The sequence below is a fragment of the Chiloscyllium plagiosum genome, chromosome 17 (genome assembly GCF_004010195.1).
Source record: "Chiloscyllium plagiosum isolate BGI_BamShark_2017 chromosome 17, ASM401019v2, whole genome shotgun sequence".
NCBI lineage: Eukaryota > Metazoa > Chordata > Chondrichthyes > Orectolobiformes > Hemiscylliidae > Chiloscyllium > Chiloscyllium plagiosum.
In genome coordinates, this window is record NC_057726.1 from 51,781,315 (window position 1) to 51,792,246 (window position 10,932).

Sequence of the window (10,932 nt, forward strand, 5' to 3'; positions counted from 1 at the left end):
AGAGTGGTGGGCCTGTGGAATTCATTGCCACGGAGTGCAGTGGAGGCCGGGACGCTAAATGTCTTCAAGGCAGAGATTGATAAATTCTTGATGTCACAAGGAATTAAGGGCTACAGGGAGAATGCGGGTAAGTGGAGTTGAAATGCCCATCAGCCATGATTGAATGGCGGAGTGGACTCGATGGACCGAATGGCCTTACTTCCACTCCTATGTCTTATGGTAATACTGAATAGCCTCTGAGACATAGCAATGTTTTTGTGCTAAGTAATGAAACTTATGGAAAGAATGAGACTAAAAGACAGAAAGGTGCTAAAATCAGACTGTTTTGTAAGTCCTCAAGATGTGCAATGTGTTTTATGTCAGAGTTACAAAATACCTCTACATGATCCATTTGCTATTTTGTATTTAATCTTTACTTTCATTAGAGTTGCAAAAAATTCTAAGGTATTTGCTGAATGCTTGGCTAACATAGCTTCACTTTTGGTTTACACATTATTGAAGATAGAAAATATGTTTCATTGCTTATATTTAAAACTGTCAAGGGTGATGCTGTGTTAACATTATATGATATACGAAACAGCAATACAGTGATCTTCTGGGATTGATTATCATTTAGAATGTTTTGCTATAAGATATTCTGAGCTTCAAAATTTGTTGCTGCTTCTATTTGCTGAATTTCCCCAATCAATACTTGATGCACTTGATGCACTAAACTCGTGCTGTTTGCAGCGCTAATCATTCTCTTACAGTTTTGGTTTGGGCAGTTTAGATTGTCATTCTTAAAGGAAGAGAATTTGCATTTTACAGCTAGAACTATTGCATTCTGTGACTTGTCAATTGACTTCACTTATGTAATGTGTAAATCTCTTCAAAAATAAAGAAAATGGTCCTATAGTCTAGACACTATGACAATATATGGAAGTTCACGTTTTCAGTATTACTGTAAACTGTTCTACCAACAAGTATGATCAGGATATATGTGTGCATTGCAGTATAGTTCTATTCATCTACTGTGGTAGTCACTGCTGCAATTTTCAGATAGCCTCTAAATTATCTGCTGCCTTGTCTATACTAAATAATTATATTGTATGTTTAACATTACAGTACTATTAGATTCATCTGGTTGAAAATTAGACAACTATAAGAGCCCCAAGCCCCTTTCTTTTAAGATTACATTCCCTACAGTGTGGAAACAGGCCCTTTGGCCTTTTATTATTGACAACAATGAAGGAGATGCCATCCAAAATATTGCACTTATTGTATCAGTGTTAAATTCCTGAACTTCTTGCAGGGAATAACATAGAGCTGGAAATTATGTCTCTGTATAATCTTACAGTGCACAATGATATACATAATTGTGTTACATCAAAGCTGAATATAATTGATATGAGCATTATTATGATCAACCTGACTGAACTAATGTAGAGTTTGGAAAAGCAACAGGATAAGAGGATTAATAGGTAAAATGGATTCTGAATTATGATTCCAGGTGGGCTACTACATTGTAATTGACGACTTAAACCATTCTCTGACTTGCCCTTTTCCATGTGGTGAAATGACTCCCTTCTAACAGGACATCTACCCAACATCAGAGAAAGACCATAAAGCCATATGTAAAATGGTGATGATGGACACTGATAATTGTTCCAGGGATTCAAATGGCACTGTTATCCACAAGAACAAATACTTTATGGATGGCACTGGAATTTATCATCTTAAATGATAAAAAAATATCATTATTTTTGTAAATGCGAATTTCTCAATGAAATTATGCTAGCTAAAAGTAGTGCTTAAGTAGCAATCACATACTGTTAGATATTTCTGTAATTTTATGGTCAGAATTTTTAAAGTTCTTTCCTAAGATATGAGCATTGGACAGCAAAATGCTTGCCAGCATTCCTGATTGTCCTTGAGAAGGTTGTGATGGTAAGCCACCTTCTTGAACTTCTGCCATCTATATGGTGTAGTACATCCACTGTGCTGTTTGAAAGGAAGATTCACATTTTTTTGTCTCAGTGGCAGCAAAGGAGCTGATACACACAGGGATTGAATAAGGTAATTGCTTTATGGTAATATCGTGGAATTACAAAAGAATTAGAAGCTTAGTAATTTTAAGTTTTTTTATTTTCGTTGCCTTGAAACAAGTATGAAAATTCCAGTAATGTTTGGAGAATAACCAAATGTAATATTGTCTTAAAATAGATTCTAGAAAGCAGAAAAATTAAGGATATATATTGTAATTCATCAAATTACGGACTTGGTCAAATATAGAAGACTTCGGTCAAATATACAAGATTTCACTCAAATATCAACGGCACTCAATATGTTTTTACTGAGGATGCAAATAGTATTTACTCCAGATATTTAAAAAATAATGAAGTAAAATAATAAATCAGTGCAGGGTTGTACCTATTCTAACTTTTGTGGAATATGGTGAAATAGGTATCAGATAGTACAAGAGTGACATGGAAAGAGCTGGTATTTACATTGCATTGGTGCCCATTATTCACAATTGTATACATCCTGAAAAAAGAAAGTGTAACCCCAGTATTTAAGAAGAGATGAAGAGAGATAGTGAAGAACTAAAGACCCGCTTGTAGTTGGCAGTAGGGAAAACGTTAGGATGTGTTTTTGGATATTTAAAAATGAATGGCAAATTGAGCCGAGTCAACATGGATTTTATGAAAGGAAAATCATGTTTGACAAACTTTATTGAGAGTTTTTTTTGAGATTGTTACTTGTAGGCACACCAGTGAATGTGATATATTTAGATTCACTAAAGGTTTGGAAGGGACAGCATGGTGGCTCAGTGGAAGAGTGGCACGGTGGCTCAGTGGTTAACACTGCTGCCTCACAGTAGCAGGGACTTGGGTTCGTATCCAGCCTTGGGTTGACTGTCTGTGTGGAGTTTGCACATTCTCCCCATGTCTTTGTGGATTTCTAACCCAGTCCAAAGTTGTGCAGGTTAGGTGGCTTGGCCATGGTAAATGTGGGTTACTGGGGTAGGGTGAGGGCCTGGGTCTGGGTGGGGTGCTCTTCAGAGGGTTGGTGCAGACTCAGTGGGCTGAATGTCCTCTTTCCACACTGTGATTCTACGATTTTGATAAGGTCCTTAGATGTTAGTAGATGAAATTAGAGCGTGTAGAATGGAAAATATACTCAGTTGAGATTTGTTTAGCAGACACAAAAGTTGAATAACTGAATCATTCTCAGGATGGCAAGCTTCTACCAATTGATTTATTAGGGTCAGTATTGGTCCATAATTGTTCACAATCTATATAAATGATTTGGATGTGTGGACTAATTGTAATATTTCCAAATTCATTGATGAGACAAACTGGGAAGGAATGTAAATTGGGGAAAATTCAAGGAGATATGAAAGAACTTGGTCAGCAATGTGAATAAGCTAGAACATGGCAGATAGGATATAATGTAAATAAATGTGAAACTGTTAAGTTGGTAGAAAAAATACAGAAAGCCAGAGTATTTTTTAAATGGTGTGTGGTTAGGAAGTGCGGGTGTCCAGAGACAATCCGTGTGTCACTAAAAGCTAGAACGTTGGTCAGCAAGTAATTAGGAAGGTGGATGGTATGTTGCCATTCATTTCAAAGGGATTTGAGTGCTGAGGTAAAGATATCTTGCTGCAATTGTACATGTTGAGGGTTGTTCTTAACGACCTACAACATGTACAATTTGTAAATTAAAAGTCTATAACATAAGACTCCAATGAAATAGTCTCATATTTTTGTCATTAAATCTTTCCAAGAATGTAAGAGGATTGTGGTCAGTGTACACAACTCTCTCCAACACATTGTTCGTCACACAAACATTAAAATGTTGTAAGGCCAGTACCAAACTCAATCATTCTTTTTCGATGGTAGAATATTTTCTCTGGTGGGTGTTGAGTTTCTTTGAACTGGCCATTAAATTCCATCGTCATCATCCTGTAGCTGTACAGCTCCAACTCTTATGTCACTAGCATTGATTGCAGCTTTGAAGGGTTTTTAAAAATTTGATGTAGCTAAAACTGGTGCGGTGGTTAATACTGCTTTTAAATTCTCAAATGCTTTCTGCCATTGTTCTGTCCACCGAAGGTTTGTGTTCTTATTCAGCAAATCTGTTAGTGGTGTCACCAGGCTGCTGAAATTTGGAACAAACTTCCAGTAGAGTTTGCTTAGTCCCAAAAATCGAAGCACCCCTTTCTTTGAGGATAGTTGTGGAAACTCCTTGATGGCCTTAGTCTTCGCGTTCCTTGGGGTCAAACTTACATGACCGATGTTATGTCCCAAGAACGTCGCCTCTGCCTTTGAGAATTCTGTTTTCTTTCATTTGTTGCCAGTTTTGCTTCTTGTAATCATTCGAAGAGTTCTGTCAACTGTACCATGTGATCGTTCCATGACTTGCTAAAGATTGTTACATCGTTCAGATAAACTGCACAATTTCTTAATCCAGTCACAACTCTGTTCACAAGTCTTTGGAATATGGCTGGTGCATTCTTCATTCCAAAGGGCATCACTTTGAATTGATATAGACCATTTGGGGTTACAAATGCAGAAAGAGTTTCTGCTTCTCTGATAAAGGTAGCTGCCAATAACCACGCAGTAAGTCCAACTTCATGATGTAAGTGGCTTGACCAACTTTTCCCATATAGTCCTCCAATCTTGGTATTGGATAGGAGTCTGATTTTGTTAAGGCATTGACCTTCCGATAGTCCACACAAAATCATTGAGTCCCGTCATAATTGGCGAATTCCATTCACACTGATTCGGTTTGATGATATCTTTGTTGAGCATCACATCCATTTCCTTCTAGACCAGTATGGCTTTGAGAGAATTAAGTCTGTCGGGGTTAGCGTGTGTGAGAAGATTTGTAGCTCAGGTTTAGTTTCTGGGTGTAAGTTTGCTTGCTGAGCTCAAAGGTTTGTTTTTGGACATTTCGTCACCATACTAGGTAACGTCATTAGTGAGCCTCTGGTGAAGCTCTGGTGGTATGGCCTGCTTTTTTATTTATGTGTTTAGATTTCCTTGGGTTGGTGATGTTATTTTCTGTGGTGATGCCATTTCCTTTTCTTTTTCTCAGGAGGGTGGTAAATGGGATCCAAGTCAATGTGTTTGTTGATAGAATTCAGGTGGTGTCCTTCCTCATTTTTAAGGTGTCCTTCCTCATCTACACTAGTGAGAGTGGGTCACTAAAACAGCAGCTAGTGAACTTGGAAGACCCTATACAGAAAACAAACAAAACTAATGTCATTTACAAAATACCATGCAAGAACTGTGACAAACACTACATTGGACAAACAGGCAGAAAACTAGTTGCCAGGATACATGAACATCAACTGCCACAAAAAGACATGACCAACTCTCACTAGTATCTTTACATACAGATGAGGAAGGACACCACTTCAACTGGGACAAGTCAAACAGAGACACACATGAGAATTCCTCGAAGCATGGCACTCCAACCGGAACTCTATCAACAAACACGTTGACTTGGATTCCATTTACCACCCCCAAGAAAAAGAACAGGAAATGACATCACCAATCCAAGGAAACCTAAACACTTTAATAAAAAGTGGGCCATACCACCAGTGCTTCACTGGAGGCTCACTGGTGATGTTACCTAGTATGGTGATGAAATGTCTGACAACAAACCTTCCAGCTCAGCGAGAAAACTTACATCCTGTCTGGGGTGTTGTTTTATTGGAACAACATTTCCTAGTTCCACCTCATGCATAATAGTATTAGACCTCCCCATTTTAGTCCTGCATGTGTCCTCATACTGCTGCAACAAGCCTTTCAACTCGGTTCTTTGCACCTGAGACAGATAGCTCACTAATCTATCCCACTCCTCATTATTTAACATATTTTGAGGTACATCAAATTCCAAAACATCTGGATTTGATTCCTCATTCTAAGGGGCAGTAATTAACATCTGTTTCTCCAGTTCCCTGTCTTTACTATAGTGAAGTGTCAACATATTCACGTGACATACCTGCTGGGTTTTGTTTTCTATCCGGCATCGTTACCAGATAGTTTACCTGATTTAACTCTTTCTCAATTTGAAAGAGACCATTAAACTTGGCTTTGAAGGGATCTCCTACTATTGGTGACATTGCCAATATGTCATCCCATGGGAAAATGTCCGAATTTTAGAGTTTTTATCTGCCATTCTATGCTCTGCCCTCTTCAGGTGCTGTTTAGCTAATTCATATACCTGATTTAGTCCAAGTGTGAGATCTCCCAACTGCGGTCCAGTCAATTTCACCTTAATTAATTTCAAAGGCCCTCTCACTTCATGTCTGAATACTAACTCAAAGGAAGTAAACTGAGAAGATTTGTTTGGGACATCTCTAATGGCAAACAATACAAATGCGATATCTTTATCCCAAACACTCAGGTAATCTTGACAGTACGCTCTTAACGTGGTCTTCAGGGTCTGATGCCACTTTTCCAAAGCTCCCTGGGATTCAAGATAGTACCCACATGATTTAAAGTGTTTTTTGCCTAAGCTATCCATGACTTCCTTAAACAGCCTAACAGTAAAATTAGACTCTTGGTCTGACTGAATCTCTCTGGGTAGCCCATACCATGTAAAGAAAGCTACTAACTCCTCCATCTCCGTAACAAAGTTGCCTCTGGAAGTCTGGTAGACGCATCCATTATGGTTAGCAAGTACTGGTTCACACCTTTAATTTTAGGCAGGGGACCTACACAATCAATCATAAACTGCATGAAGGGTTTTTTGAATGTGAGAATTGGCAGCAAATGTGCTGGTCTTATTATAGCCTTTGGTTTACCTATCATTTGGCATGTACAACATGTACGACAAAATTTAACCACATCCAATAGAAGTACTTTTGTACTTTAGCCTGAGTCTTCCTCACAACTAGGTGACCTCCTGCTGGTAATTCATGTGCTATCCATAATATTTCCTATCTGTATGCTACTAGCAACACAATTTGGTACACTTCCACCCATTTCTCCTCTGCATTAACCTACATTGGTCTCCATTTTTGTCTTAGAATTCTATCTTTAAGATGATAACCCTCAGGAATACAATCTGATTCCTTTTCTGAGTATGCATCAAAAGGATATCTTTTATTGTCTCATCATTCTCTTGTAAAGCCATTAGTTTTTCAGGACAAAACACTTCTGCCTGACCCTCTACCTGTTTAGGTTTTTCCTACATCATTACGTCAAACAGGGTATCAGCAAACTGAACCTTAAGTCCTTTGTCTTCCTCTCCTGGTTTTTGCTTCTTGCTGTGACTTATGACAGTGGGATCTTGTTACTACACAATCTGGAAAAATTCCAGGGTACTTTTCTTTTAAATCCTCAGTTCCCAAGGTCTTCCTATGGCTTCTCCACAACCACGGGTATCATTCCCACCTTGGATCCTGCTAAATTGTTCCCAAAGACAAACTATATTCCTGGAACTGACACTCTGTCAATTGCTTCCACTATTACTTCCTCAGTCTTGATTTGGCTCTCTAACCTGATCTTACACAGGGGAACGCTAAATTTCTGTCCATTGATTCCACAAATTACTACTCTCTCGGGTAAAATGCCAGAAAGAGTGCAAATACGTTCGTCTCCTACTATTAGAGACTGATTAGCTCCCATATCTCTCAAAATTGTAAAATCTTTCCCTTCTCCCCTGTTCTTCCTGAGTAAACTTTATCCACAGAGGTGAAGTCTTGATCGAGATCAGGCAATAACTCCATACCCAGCCCCTGCCTAGGCTGTGCAGTCTTCTGTAGCTCATTGACTTTTCTTGGGGTTTTCTTTACTACTTTCACCAATCCTTAGTCTCTTTTACCACATCTTTTCCACAGTGCCTTTCTTCAAAGCCCAGCACTCTGATCTTACGTGTCCCACTTTCTGGCAGTGAAAACACCTTTTCCCAATGCCCTTCATGAACCATTGGCACTATAATTTTGTGCCCCACTCCATTACAGTGAAAACACCTGAGGCCTTTCTCCTCCTTTCCACCTTCTTGATCTTTTTTCATCTGTGATAAACTATTATCAGTGTGGTCTATTCATCTTTTTGTAGCAAAGGATCTCCCCTTCTCCCAATTTCTATCCCTCACAGGATGAAATTCCTGCTGGTAGCTAAATTTCACTTTATGCACCAATGCATATTCATCTGCTATCTCTGCCACTCTTCTCACTTCTTGAACTTTCTGTTCATCCACATGAATTCTTATTATCTTTGGAAGTGAGGTTTTAAACTCCTCCAGCAGAATAATTTCTTTTAGAGTCTCATAGGTCTTATCTATTTTTCAGGCCCACACCCATCTATCAAATTTACTGTTTAATTTTTTCAAACTCAACTTGAGTCTGACCTGGTTCCTTCTTTATGTTTCTGAACAGTTGTCTCTACACTTCTGGTACCAATTCGTAAGCACTGAAAATTGCCTTTTTGACATCTACATAATCTCTTGACCTCTCATCTGAGAGCACTGCAAATACCTCACTAGCTCTGCCTACCAGCTTAGTTTGAACTAGCATTACCCACAAGTTCTCTGGTCACTGCATCCGCCTAGCCAATATTTCAAATGAAATAAAACAGGTTTCGACATCTTTCTCATGAAAATGTGGCAACATTTTAACTATTTGTATACATCAATACTTTATCTCTTCATCTCCATCTTGTTAACTAGACTTTCCTGACTAATTCACAACTTCTGAAGTTCAAATTCTCTCCCTTTTTCCTCAGCTAAGAATCTTCTCTCCCTTTCTTTTTCCCCTCCCTCTCTCTCTCTTTCTTCTAACATAGCTCTTCTTTCACTTCCTTTATCTTCTAACTCCATTTATCCCAATTACAATTGAAGTTTTTCTAATTCTACTGCACTTGTCTGTTTCTGTGATACACCTAAGTGCTTCACCAACTCCATTACAATTTCAGCTTTTCTTTTGTCCCTGGTTAAACCCAATTCTAGAACCCTATTTGCTAATTCTAAAACTGTGTCCTTCCTCTGTCTTTCTAAAATTTCTTGGCAAATTTGGGAAGCATCTTCAAACCCCAGAATCTCATTCGCAATCTTAAGAGCCATTTCCCTCACTTTTAACCAACCACAAGTAAATGAAATTAAACAGATTTTCTCACCTACATTTTATTTAAAGATCTAGAACACTAATCGGCACGTGTTTAAATCTGCTGGGACCTTTTGTACCCCAAATCTGTCCAAATTCCTGACTGGATCTGACTAAACCTGTACAAATCTATCTAAATCTTGGACCTGAGCCCCCAAACCGTAAGTACACAGAGGTACACACCCCTCTGTTAATTAAATCAAACACCTAGAAAAGCTCACCTCGCCTTGTAATCTGTTAAAGGATGAGTGACAGAGAACTCCCAAATTCCACTATTTTAAAAAAATCAATTTTAAAATATTTACTCTAAAAGTGAGCCTTAAACAACTATTCACAACTCTAAGCCTCCCCCCCCACTTTCTCTTAACTGCCTATTAACTGCCTCCAACTCTGTAACAATATGCTGTTTCAATAAAATTACATCAACTTAATTTCAAAACCCATACAGCCACTGTTGTCTTCTGTGACTTCGTTCTTCCGGCCGTTGAATTCCCTGGGTCATCGTCTTGATTTTTACTACAAAAATGTTTCATCTCTTTGATAGAGAATGTTTCCTAATTTCTTGGAGAGCAATATATTAGATCTCCAGGCATTTCTGTTTCGATGGCAGTTGCTCTCTCTCGCTGACCAATTTTCAAAATGTCTGCATTTTATACCCCTCTCAAAATCAGATTGACTCATTTCGATGTTGTCAAAACAATAAGTTCAAACTCGATTGGGTTTTAGTATCCTGGGCATAATTTAAACTGGTTAAATTTGAATTGTTGTCAAAATAGCAACCAAAACTCGGGTATCCATTTCACAGCTAAGTGTTACATATTTTCAATTTTCCAGTACACTTTGGGGCTGCCATCTATTCATAAACTCTCAGTTCAGAACAGTATTCACTCTCTCTTAAAGGTACAGTACATGCATTCAACTTCATAACACTGGGATAGTGGAATTGTCTTTTGAAGAGACATTGAAATACTTGATCTGTATTCTTTAGAGGTTTGAAGAATGAGAGATGATCTCCTTGAAACTTATAAGGCTTTTTACAGAGTATGACAGGATGGATGTACATAGGATGTTTGCCTCACTGGTGACTCTGGAACCAGAGAGCATGATCTCAGAATAAGGGATCGACCATTTAGGATTGAGATGAGGAGAAATTTCTTCTCTCAGCAGGTGGTAAATCATTGAGTTCTGCACCCTAGAGGGCTGTTGAAGTTCTGTCATTAATCATCAGAAGACTATTGATTTCAGTCTTTAATGATGTTAAGGGATATGACATAGTGTGGGAAAGTGGCATTGAGGTAGAAGATCAGCCATGATCTAACTGAGTGGTGAAGCAAATTTAATGAGCTGAATGGCCTACTTCTGTTCCCGTGTTCCTATTTGATAATTTTACCCTTTTGGACTGTTGGAAGATCTAAAGGAAAATACCATAATGCTTGGCTATTGAATTGCAAATTTCCAGCTCACTATGATATGAAATAAACACATGATAGCAGGAGCATATTGAAATGGCAGTAAGTGTTTCTTTTGTAGTTTTAATCACAAACGCAACATAGAGTCATAGGGTCATAGAGATGTACAGCATGGAAACAGACCCTTCGGTCTAACCTGTCCATGCCGACCAGATATCCCAACCCAATCTAGTCCCACCTGCCAGCACCTGGCCCATATCCCTCCAAACCCTTCCTATTCATATACCTATCCAAATGCCTCTTAAATGTTGCAATTGTACCAGACTCCACCACATCCTCCGGGAGCTCATTCCATACACGTGCCACCCTCTGTGTGAAAAAGTTGCCCCTTAGGTCTCTTTTATATCTTTCCCCTCTCACTCTAAA

The 10,932-nt window shown here is 38.5% G+C and overlaps 1 protein-coding gene across 3 annotated transcripts in view; it reads left to right on the plus strand.

The window, feature by feature from the left end:
- The window catches only part of carmil2 (capping protein regulator and myosin 1 linker 2), a 179,955-nt gene that overhangs the window by 36,692 nt on the left and 132,331 nt on the right, over window positions 1-10,932 (plus strand). The window lies entirely within an intron of this gene.